The sequence below is a fragment of the Triticum dicoccoides genome, chromosome 6B (assembly GCF_002162155.2).
Source record: "Triticum dicoccoides isolate Atlit2015 ecotype Zavitan chromosome 6B, WEW_v2.0, whole genome shotgun sequence".
NCBI lineage: Eukaryota > Viridiplantae > Streptophyta > Magnoliopsida > Poales > Poaceae > Triticum > Triticum dicoccoides.
This window is the reverse complement of record NC_041391.1, coordinates 432,044,140-432,057,273: the sequence shown is the minus strand read 5'-3', so window position 1 is coordinate 432,057,273 and position 13,134 is coordinate 432,044,140.

The following is a 13,134-nucleotide window of genomic DNA, read 5'->3' as shown; positions in this document are numbered from 1 at the left end:
TTGGATACTCCGGCAGGTGGCAAAAAGTGGCGAGGATCTTCTTGCAAGCCATAAAGCGGAACAACATCCTGCCAGCGGACACAATACGATACTAACAGTCTTCGAGACTTTCACCTCGAACAACAGGCGCAAGCGGGCTCGTCGAAGCTCCGCAGAAATTTGCCATGTGGCAAAGATAAACCCTTGGAACGACACTGCTATAACTTTCAATGCCAGTGATGAACCTCGATTCCAGACTGTCCGGGCACTGCCGCTCTGGTCCTTAGCCCAATCGTGGACGGCTTTCGGCTCACCAAAGTACTCATGGACGGCGGAAGCGGATTAAACTTGATCTATGAGGAAATGCTCAACAAGATGGAAATTGATAAAGGCCGCATTGAGCTAAGCGGCACCACCTTCAGGGGAATCATCCTTACTCGGGAAGCGCGGTGTGCGGGAAAAATCACACTCGATGTGGTATTCGGCACCCCGGAGAATTATAGGTCCGAAGAAATCACATTCCAAGTGGCTCCCTGTAGCAGCGGATACCACGCCCTTCTAGGGCGGGACGCGTTTATAAGCTTTCAAGCTGTACCCCATTACGGGTACATGAAGCTTAAAATGCCCGGACCCAGTGGAATCATCACTCTAGCCAGTGATCCGGACGTCACACTTCACGCCGAAAACAAAACCGCAACACTAGCCCTGGAAGCATTATCTCAAGCCCTAGCAACCGAAGAGTTAACAACACTGCGGGCCACCATGGACAGGGACGACGTGATACTCAACAAGCGACCCAAGTCCACCTCATTTAAACCTACAGACGAGATAGTCAAATTCCAAGTCCATCCAACGGACCCCATGAAGACAGCATCCATCGGGACACAGTTGAGCCCGTGATGGACGTTGCACCGCGAGATTTCTTACGCGAGAATCGGGACATTTTCGCATGGCACCCTTCTGACATGCCAGGTATCCCATGCTAGTTGGACGAACACAGCCTCAATATACTAAAGGGATACAAACCGGTCAAACAGACACTAAGGCGGTTTTCAGAACCCAAATGGCAAGCCATGGGGGAAGAGCTAGCCAAGCTACTTTAGGCCGGATTCATCAAAGATATTAAACATCCGGATTGGCCGGCAAATTTGGTAATAGTACCAAAAAAGGACAAATCCTGGCGCCTATGCATCAACTTCAAAGACCTCAACAAGGCTTGCCCCAAGGATCCCTTTCCCCTCCCTCGCATCGATCAAATCATCGATGCCACAGCTGGACACGACTCGCTGTGTTTTCTCGACGCATACTCTGGATACCATCAAATAAAGATGGCAGAGTCTGACCAAGCTGCAATAGCTTTTATAACACCATATGGCCCTTTTTGCTTCAACACTATGCCATTTAAGCTCAAGAATGCCGGCGCAACCTATCAACGCATGATTCAAACATGCCTGGAAAAACAAATCGGCAAAACAATGGAAGCATATGTGGATGACGTGGTCATAAAAACTAGACACGTCGAAACCCTAATAGATGACTTGAGGCTTACATTCGATAACCTCCGGACATACGATATCAAGTTGAATCCAAAAAATGCGTTTTTGGTGTCCCCTCAGGGAAGCTGCTGGGCTTCATTATTTCCAATAGAGGAATAGAAGCGAATCCGGCAAAAATCCGAGCTCTGTCGCAGTTGGCTATACCAACAGACCTCAAGCACATCCAGAAGCTAGCTGGATGCGTGGCCGCTTTGAGCCGCTTTATATCCAGGTTAGGAGAAAAGGCATTACCTCTTTACCGCCTCCTCCGACGCACCGAACACTTTGTATGGATGGATGCAGCCGCGGCTGGAGTCGCTGAAATAAAGACCTTATTTGCCAGTAATCCAGTCCTAACAGCGCCAAACATCGGCGAACCTATGCTATTATACATAGCTGCAACACATCAAGTGGTAAGCGCAGTGCTCGTTGTCGAACAAGAGGTGGACGGATACAAATTCCCGCTTGAAAAGCCGGTTTATTACGTATACACGGTCCTCACCCCATGCAAATCCCGATACCCACACTATCAAAAATAGCATACATGGTCTTCATGGCATCCCGGAAGCTACGACACTACTTTCAAGAGTGTTCGATTACGGTCGCCTCCGAAGTACCACTCAATAACATAATTAATAACCGCGACGCTACGGGCTGGATTGCTAGATGGGCTATCGAGCTCCTTCCGTTCGACATAATATACAAACCACGATGAGCCATTAAGTCGCAAGTATTGGCTGACTTTGTTGCCGAATGGACAGAAGCCGAACTCCCTAAAGAGTACGGTGCGTACTCCAACTGGATCATGCACTTTGACGGCTCCAAAATGCTGGCCGGACTGGGAGCAGGGGTAGTCCTGACATCTCCCACCGGAGACACGGTCCAGTACGTCCTTCAAATATTATACACAGACTCCAACAACACAGCCAAATACGAGGCACTGTTGCACCATCTTCGGATGGCAGTGTCTATGGGCATCCAACGCCTAGAAGTGCGCAGGGACTCAAACCTTGCAATATCACAAATAAATAGAGACTTTGACGCCAAGGATCCAAAAATGGCAGCCTACCGTAATGCCGTCCTTAAAATGTCAGCTCGGTTCGAGGGGCTTGAATTCCACCATGTGGCTCGAGAAAACAATCAAGCGGTGGACGTCCTCGCCCGCATCGGCGCCAAACGCGACCCTGTCCCACCCAACATATTCCTGGAAAGGTTTTTCAAGCCATCCTTAGTATGGGAAGGGGAGTCCGGCAATACCAGCACGGATCCGAACACACCCCTAGATTCCGAACCATCAGACACAATCGGAGGCTCTGCCACCGAAATAACATCTTTGGCCCACGAAATCATGGCCGTAATTGCCCCATGGACTGAACCTTTCTTGGCCTACCTAAATAGGCAGGAGCTCCCCAAAGACCAAAACAAAGCACGCTGCATAGTCCGGCGTTCTAAAGCTTACAAAGTCCACGAAGGGGAACTCTATAAGAAAAGCGCAACTGGAGTGCTCCGCAGGTGCATCTTCAAAGAGGAAGGGCGACAACTCTTGGCTGAAATCCATGCTGGACTGGGCGGACAACACGCCGCGGCCCAAGCGCTAGTCGGCAAGCCTTTCCGTATAGGCTTCTATTGGCCGACGGCCCGAGCAGATTCACAGGACCTCATCCAACATTGTGTCGGTTGCCAGCTCTTCGCCAATCAGAGTCATATGCCCCCTGCCGCTCTCCAAATAATCCCCATAACTTGGCCCTTCGTGGTCTGGGGGATGGATATAGTTGGACCCCTTAAAGGGGGGAGCCGTAAGAAAAAATACTTACTGGTCATGGTGGACAAGTTCACCAAATGGATAGAAGCCAAACCGGTTAAAACGGCCGAATCTGGACCAGTAATAGACTTCATATCCGGGGTCGTACACCGATACGGTGTCCCCCATAGCATCATCACTGATAATGGCTCAAATTTCACAGCCGATGAGGTGAAAACTTGGTGCGGCAAAATGGGCATCAAGCTCGACTGCGCTTCCGTCTACCACCCCCAAACAAATGGCTAGGTCGAACGGGCAAATGGTCTCATCATGAGCGGCATAAAACCCAGACTAGTGCGATCTTTAACAGAATCGGATACGCACTGGGTGGAGGAGCTCTACTATGTACTCTGGGGGCTGTGGACCACACCGAATCGCACCACCGGATATACACCATTTTTTATGGTGTACGGTGCGGAAGCAGTATTACCCTACTACGTAATACATGATTCGCCACGGGTACGAATGTACGAAGAGAAGGAAGCCGAGTTAGATCGGCAGGATAACTTGGATGCCCTGGAGGAGGAACGCGATGTCGCAAAAGCCCGCTCCGCATTCTATCAGCAGCAGGCTCGACGATATCATAGCAGAGAAGTGCGGGCCAAAACTTATAATATTGGCGAGCTCGTTCTACCCCTACCGGAGAAGAAGAAGGACAAACTCAAACCAAAGTGGGAAGGTCCCTTCGTCATTGACAACGTTCTCACCGGAGGAGCGTACCGCTTACGTAATGCATCGGATAATAGACTCGAGCCGAACCCATGGAACGCGGCCAGACTCCGGAGATTCTACGCATAATGCTGAACTCAGTGTTCGTCTCCTTACTCCCCCCTTTTTACTTACGCTCCAACCCACTTTTCCTTTCTCGCCCCCTCTTACTTTTTTCTTTTCTCTTTCTCTCTTCACACAAAGTACTTTATACAATGCAGACTCCCGGATTACTCCAACCGCACTATGTGTGTAAGAAATACCTGGGGGCTTCCTATTCGGAAGCTAAACATAATTACTTTAAATGGCTTTTTGCCCATCACATATGCGTTCTTTTTCCATATGTGCCTTTTCTTCACCATTATATGCATCGATATGACTTAATACGTGGCCAAGCTGGGTTGCCTGGCTCTTGTGTTTATGCCCTACGTTCCCGTTAATTCGGCTAGGGAATAAGGGGAGCACCTCTGCGATTGTTACTGCCGGTTCAGCCGGATGTGTACCTCAGACTGGGTGAAGCCGAAAGCTAGTTTCCTTAAGAGAATATTCGATCGGTGAACAAAGGATGTATTGGTTGGTTACAACAAAAATCCCCAGAAGTCTTGTATCCTGCGCCATCGTTCGCAGTTCGGACATGTGCATTGACGCATGCATACCCAGGGAAAGGAACCCTTAACGGAACTATTCTCCCTAGAAGATGTTTCTTACTATCCATGTAATATAACATAACTAGTTTGGTACTTGTCCGTTCAAGCACTTATGACCCCTATGCCTTGTCTCCACGCATACCCCGGTTTTGTATAACTGAGCGGGTATTTGGACACACCCCGGACTATAGGATCCGGGGGCTGAAGCGAAAAGGTCCGCCATGACAAATGATTTTAATCCGGCTAGGGGCTACTTATGCCCATTAATTACACAGTCACTTGGACTGACTATATTCTTCCTCTATACCATCTAACAGGCTATCTAGCTTACAGTCCTGTTGAGAATACTTAGCGGCTAAATCTACCTGGTCATACGCCAGACTTACGGAAATTTCCTGCCCATCGGGCCCCGCCGGTCCTACTTCGGCCATATGGTTCGGGTCCAGCTTGGTGTAGCGCGTCTTCACCATTGCCCATGCTTCTCTTGCACCTTGTCGGCATGCCGATATCTTCCATAGACGAAAGTGCCGCTGGGCTCCTTGAAGCAGGTCCGCAAGCTCCCCCATGCCATTCGATAGGAGGCTTGACGGCCCCAAGGCCTGAGAAACGCCGTGCATCACCTGCCGAGCATGCTCGTGCAACTGCGACAGTTCTTGCAGCAAATCACTTGCAGATGAGGGCATTTCCTCTTCAGGGCGACCCGTTAACATTCCTGCAAGCAAAATTCTTTCAAACTACTTCCTCGCCGAACTATCATACAGTTCGTTCGAGCACTCACCATAAATGCCACGTCGAAGCCTTTTGTTCTCCTTCACGGAGTCCGCTAGTTGAGCGCGGACGTCTCTCAATTCCACGTCCAACCGAATATTGACATCTTGTAGTTTGGTCTTCTCTTGCGTCACTTGCATAAGGATGCGCTCGCCAGCCTTTAGCTGTCTTTGAGATGCGAGTCGTCATCCGTTACACCCTCTGGATTCACCCCGGGATTGTCTGCAGAATTTTCTGTTAGACTAAACAGACCAGCCATTTACTAACTGGTATATCGGTGCATAACTAAGACAAATATTACCAGAGGGGGCCTTTTGGGATTCCTCTAACTTGGCAACCACGTCCATCAGCTGGGCCTTACACGCCTCCAGCTCCCGTGCCAATTGTTCATTCTTGTCCACGAGGACATGTACATAAATTGATCCTTCAAACAATTGTCCCAACTATTTCAAGTCTCAGGGGCTATTGCTATATATACTTGTCAAAATTTCTTACCCGTATATCTTTGGTGTACTGATTTGTCGCCTGGGCCAGCCCGCCTCGAGCGGCTCGGACTTATGCATCTGCCGAATTTAAGGCATTAAAAGCCTCTTTGGAAAAGATGTTATTCCGAAGCACGACCCTCTGGCACCGGTGATTCATGGCGCTCTCCACCTCAGAGTTCGTGGCCGAACACATATCCGCGTCCTCTGTCGGAGAACTGCGTGGTTCTGGCCCCATGTCCGCCTCCGCCCTCGAAGCCGGTTCTGGAACCTGGCTGGTGGAGGCGTGATTGGTGGGACCCCCGGATATAGTGCGGCTGCTTCTCTTCCTGCCAGACACGAAGGGCGCTGTCATACTTCAAATTTATAACCGCAGGACAGGTTATTACTTTACCTCTGCAACAAGGTGTCCACCCTCACCACCTTCCTCTTGAGCCTGCCTGATCCGGATGCCCATGGTTGACAAGTCCCTAGGGGCTCAGCCCCGCGCTCCGACCGTCGTCTCTGCAAACAGCACGACACCTCAAGGGTAAATCATAATTTGGAGAGAAATCCTCCTCGGAGGATAGGGTTTTTAGTTCGGCTTACACTCGACAAAGGGAGCAGTCCGGGATAGTTGGCCGTAATGGCCACTGGGGCATCGTCCCAGCTCGCTTGATAAAATACCCCGTTGACAAGCTCCACGGTGACATTCAGATCTTCTTTGAGTCCCGGATCTAGGGCCCTTCCGGGGTCCTCTAGCTGCGGGGAGGGGCTGAAGATTCCTTCTACGGCCCTCCTCAGTTCCTGCTCGAAAGCATCGATGCAGGTAATCTTAGCAGAGGGACGCTAAACTAAGTGAAGCAGGGAAAAGAATGGCAACTTACCCACTCTAGAGGGTTGTACATGGAGAATTCGTCCCGCGTTTTAACACGGAGAAACTCCTCCTCTTCCCCTTTGTACAAATCGGACAATACCCTTGCTAAAGCGGTGGCGGAGTCTGGACCCTTAAGGCTGCAATGGGTGGCATCGTCTTACCCGTTGAAGTGCCACATGGGCTTCCCCGATATTGAAGCGGTTGCACTCCCTGCCTTATGCATATCGCCATAACCTCGATTATAGTCAGTCCGTATTTGGCCAGCAACTTTATCTTGCTCATCAGGGAATGTATTTCCCTCGTATCCTCTTCATGAAGGCCACGGGGGCGCCAACTTAGGCGTGCCCTCGGCTGGGCGTTGCTGAACTTGGGGAGGCCTGTCCGGACTGGATCCAAAAGGGGAACATAATCAATATAAAACCACTCTGAAGGCCAGTCTTCTGGTGCCTTCTTGGGAGTGCCGGATAGGTATCTGGTTTCGGCAATGCGCCATACTTCGGCCCCGCACACTTGATATAGGGACTCTCCTTGGGTGCGGGGAACAAGGCAGAATAGCTTCCTCCATAATCCGAAGTGAGGTTCGCAGCCTAAAAATAGCTCGCAAAGTGCGACATACCCCGCTATGTGCAGAATAGAGGCAGGGGTGAGATTTTGCAACTGGAGGCCGTAGAACTCCAGAAGCCCGCGAAGAAACGGGTGAATAGCAAACCCGACGCCCCTTAGCAGATGTGGGATGAGGCATACGCGCTCCTCTGGAGATGGGCTTGGAGATCGCTCCGCTTGTTCCCCTCCGTCATAAGTGGCTATTCCTGCTCGAACAGAGACCAGGAACGCCGGTGGGAGAAACCCTTGGGTTTGTAACTTTACCAAACGGCTGTGAGGAACTGAACACTCTCCCCAATCCCCCGACTTAGAGCGAGGAGAGCAAGCAGAAGAGCTGCGACGGCTGGCCATGTTGGAATGGTTCTTCGTGGAGCGCTCTACTGGATGCTAGCTCAAGGGAGGAGACTGAGGTTTGGATCTGAGAATCCCTGTCCCTTCAAATAGGCGGTCAGCCCGGAGGATCGAGGGTGTCAAATGCAAAAGCACCTCGACTCCTCGCATTCACTCGACACGTGGAGGTGGCCATTATTGAGGCACTGAAGTTGAGGAGCACAACATCGATTGGAGGCCGGACATTATTCATCGTAACATGTACTTTGGAGTATTCGGAGAAGGAACCAGCCTTGCAATGCCGAAGATAATACTGCGCGCCAGACTCATCGTCATTGAAGCCTGGTTCAGGGGCTACTGAGGGAGTCCTAGATTAGGGGGTATCTGGACAACCGGACTGTGTACAACATCCGGACTATTGAAGCGTGAAGATACAAGACTCAAGAGTTCGGCCCATGTCTGGATGAGACTCTCCTTGGTGTGGAAGGCAAGCTTGGCGATCCGGATATTATGTTTCCTTCCTTGTAACCGACTCCATGTAAACCCTAGCCCTCTCCGGTGTCTATATAAACCGGAGAGGTTGGTCCTTAGATGACCGATCACAATTACAATCATACCATCATAGGCTAGCTCTTAGGGTTTAGCCTCTACGATCTCGTGGTAGATCTACTCTTGTACAACCCATATCATCAATATTAATCAAGCAGGAAATAGGGTTTTAACTCCATCGAGAGGGCCCGAACCTAGGTAAACATCTCTGTCCCTTGCTTCCTGTTACCATCAGCCTTGACGCACAGATCGGGACCCCCTACCTGAGATCCGCCGGTTTTGATACCGACAGGGATCCCTTCCCGCTCATATTTGGGAAGAGGACCAAGGCCACTATAAATAGGACTAGCCACCACCATAGAAGGGGACGAGATAAGAACAAGTAGAACTAGCATACACCGCACCAGCTCAAGAACACCTCACCTCCTAAGGCTTGTTCATCCACTGTACTAGGTCATCCTCAGGCCTTCGAGGCAATCCACCAAAATGCTGGAGTAGGGTATTACACCACAACGGTGGCCCGAACCAGGATAAAACTGTTGTGTCTCTTTGTCCCTTTGAGCTCGACGTGCTTGGCTTAGGAGGATCACGAGTAGGCAGGCTGGGTAGGTTGAGATCTCCGCCCGCACCCCAGAGTTCGAACCTCTCAATGGTTTGCGGATCCCATAATCCGACAACAGGAAAAATCTAAGAGTTATGAATATGTGTGGAAGTGCGTTAACTCGACTAGAGGGGGGTGAATAGGCGATTTTTACAAATTCATCATTGAGGAATTTCAGGGTAGGAAATTCCTAAATCACGCACAACTAGCAGCGGAATAAGTACTCAGGTATATGCATAACAGAGCAATAGCAGAGTCATCATGATGGAATGAAAAACAAACACAGAGTACAGAAAGCGTAAACATAGGATAAGAAGACTGAAGACAATGTGACTGAAGAAATTGGATTGAGGAAATAGAGAAAGTCTTCAGTCAAAGTCTTCAAACAGTAATGATCAGGTTCATCCACACATGATTGAGGAAATGAAAGGGTTGAGGAAATAGAACCAGTATGCTTGGTGAAGACAATGATTTGATAGACCAGTTCCAACTGCTGTGAGTTGTACGTCTGGTTAGAGCGGCTGAGTATTTAAACTCGAGGACACACAGTCCCAGACACATAGTCCTCACCGTATTCTCCTTGAGCTAGGACACACAGACCTCGCCCAACACTCATGGTAAGCCTTCACAGGTGACTTCCAAACCTTCACAGACTTGGTCACTCGGCAATCCACAATTCCTCTTGGATGCTCAGACCATGACACCTAACCGTCCGGAGGATACACAATCCTCAAAGGTAACAAGCATCGGTTCCACACAGGAACAATCTCTTCAGTGATGCTCAGACACTTTGGGTTTGTAGGTGTTTGGGTTTGGGGTTTGGGTTTTCCTCACTTGATGATTTTCGCTCAAAGTCCTCGGAGGATGGGATGCTCTCAATTGGCAAGTATCAGTTTCTCTCAGAGCAGCCAACCAGCTAGTGGTTGTACGGGGCGGCTATTTATAGCCCAGGGAGCAGCCCGACATGATAACACATAAATGCCCTTCAATAATATGACCGTTAGGTTGTAGGATATTTTGGACAGCTGGCGCGTAGCGCAGCAATGCTCGGATTTGAGGTTTTAACTCTTCAGGTCTATCATGTTCCTCACTGTGTAGGCAATCCGCACTGGCGAATTCCTAACTCAGTTAGAACAAATTCCTCAGAGACCAGAAGATCTTCGTCTCTGTCACTGAAGAAATTTACTGAACTTATATGAGATTTCCAATGTCTTCACTCAAAAATATTGGGTAGGTGTAGGATTTTGAGATGAGCATCAGTTGGAAATCAGTTTCCTTAGTATTACCTCGACCCCCTTTAACAGTATGGTGTTTCCTATAACTCAAGAAAAAGAAAAAGAAACTACGAAAACAAAAGTCTTCACGCTTCATAATCCTCGCATGAATATCCAAGTCTTCAAGGTCACACCAATTTCATCACTTTCAAAGTCTTCAGGAGAACCAAAGTCTTCAGCTGAAGACATTCATTTTTACGGGTCAACATTCACTGTAAGTATCAAACTCCTCATCGACTTATAGAGCCTGTGTACATTCACAAACATATTAGTCCCTTAACCTATAAGTCTTCAATACACCAAAATCACTAAGGGGCACTAGATGCACTTACAATCTCCCCATTTTTGGTGATTAATGACAATATAGGTTAAGTTTTCAACGGGGATAAACATATTAATTGAAAGTGCTCAATATTGAGGAATCTGATTGCAAGATATAGAAGAACTCCCCTGAAGATGTGCATAGTGAGGAATTTGCTTTTGAAGCAATGCACATTTGAAGAGTAGAATCATGGAGATCTCCCCCTATATCTTGTAATTCATACATGCATTTAACATATTGAATGAAGAATTTGAAATGCATGATGAAATATGGTGACTGATGTAATTCAGCATGCGTGCATAACATATATGAGGAAATAGCATGCAGAAAAACAGAGCAAAAGTATCAGGTCACCATCGGACTTAAGTTTACAACTCGGTCCAGTAAACACTTCAGAAGAGCGAGAGTTGCAACTTAACAAAAAAAGCCCATATAGGTAGACCCGTTTGAAGACTAACTCAAATTTCTCCCCCTTTGTCATCAAATGACCAAAAGGGACGAAAAGTAAGGACTAACGCCCCTGAAGAATATCATCACAAGGTTGATGGAGGAGCGCCAGCGTTGTTGGGGTCGGTTGTTGGAGTAGGGCCTGCCACAGTGTCGTCCAAATCTTCATCTTCATCGGTCTCGCGTGATCAAGAATATGAGCTAGCCACCAAGGGAGGAACCTTGACTTTCTTGAATTTCTTCGCCGGTGGCTTAGACTAGTCTATTGGGGATATAACTACTGAGTATAAACCGCCCAGGAGGGGCCGAGTTATACTCATAAGGAGTCATCCGTATTGGAGCCCATGAAGATAAGGGATATGTCGCTTTACTACAGAGAGTTAAAGGCCCAGGGCCCAAAGGCAGATTAGGGCTCGTAGATATAAACCGCCATGTAATGTAACTTGTATTGTAAGATAGGAAAAGGTAGAAACCGAGCCGGAAACGTGTATGAGCCGGCGTCGGGATTCTGTAGACCGTCGGGCGTCAACCTGTGTATATAAAGGGACGACCCGGCGGTGGTTCAGGGACAGAAAAACAACAACTCGAGAGCCAGGTAAAGCGGATTCGCTCCGTGATCATCGAGACCCCATCAATTCCACCACAACTGGATCATAGGCTTTTACCTTCACTGCAAGGGGCCGAACCAGTATAAACTCCCCATGTCCTTTGTCCGGTTTAATCCCTTTAAGCTAAGCTTGTTGCGATGGCTCCACGACTAAGTCCTCACACTAGGACATCTGACGTGATAATTCCACGACAGTTGACGCCCACCATGGGGCTATTGCATGATGGTTTCGAGTTCTTAAAGGGCAACTTCGAAGGACTCAAGGGATATGCAGTGTGCCGGATGAGCAAGAGTCGTCGCGGAAAGCTCTACATCAACGACGCAGGCTAGGGCCCCAACACCGGCTCAATCGAGTTTGGGTACCGGGTTCCCTTTGGAGGATTTCACGTCTTCATCGGTAAGATCGGCAAACCGGGCCCTGAGCCGGACATCTGCGCCGACCTCATCAAGACGGCTCATTGTGCAAGCCCTGCCCGCGTTCAGCCTGCCATGAAACGTGCATTCGTAGGATTCATCAATGGTGCGGAGTCTGAACCGGTGTCCGATGGTGAGACAGTCGTTTATTCAGATGGCGAATCATCCACTGGTGAGACCGAGTCACTATACCAACTGCAAGATAGCGAATCACCCTACACAGACGAACAACAAGTTATAAAGGAATGTTTAAAAAAGGGATGGATTAAGACAAAAATGAGGCAATTCTTACAGCTGGCGGTTTGTTGGAAGTACAGAAGGGACTGAGCCCTACTTTGACAGATTCGGTGACTTCATCATCAGTGAGCTGGATGTCAATATGACGCTGAGGGTCTTTCAGATCCCCTGTGTATTCACACATTTAACCGGGGCGCCAGCTTAAAGGCATAATGCTCCAAGAAACCCAGCATCGAACGAAGTCAATGCTTGCCAGTCCATTTGCAACAAAAGCTCTGAGTTTTGATAGTTGAGGGGCATATTTTGATTGTTCCTTGGCGGTTAATCGTTGAGGAACTAGATGCTTATTGGTAAGCCGGTGAGGACGGTAACCCGGCAGAGGGTTCTCATCAGGTGGAGATGTATCACGGCAGTAAAACCAAGTCTGATTCCAGTCCTTGGGATGACTATGATGCTTGGCGTGAGGGAAGCTGACATCTTTTCTCTTCTGGATTGAAACCCTGCCTAGCTCAGTGTTGGGTCCATCTGTGAACTCAGTACGGCGGTTCAAATAGAAATAATCTCTGAACAGTTCAACAGTGGGTTCTTCTTGCAGATAAGCCTCACAGAAAACTTGAAAGTTGCAAATATTGGACACGAAGTTTGGTCCAATATCTTGAGGGCAATCTAGAAGCTAGCAAGGACGTCGCGGAAGAATTTTGAATCGGGCGGGCTAAACCCTCGACCCAGATGGTCAGCAAAAACAACCACCTCTCCATCCTTGGGCTCACGAGGATTTTCTGGATCGGGAACTCTCCAGTGTATGACTTCCTTCTTTGCTAAAACGCCAGTGGCAACGAACCCATTTAATTTCTCTTCAGTAACTCGGGAAGGGACCCAATTGCAAGCATAGAACTGTTTGGTCATTTCAACAGAAAGCTGGAAAAAAGGATCAATCCCGGTTTAAGACTGACATGCATAAACCAGTGTAAGGA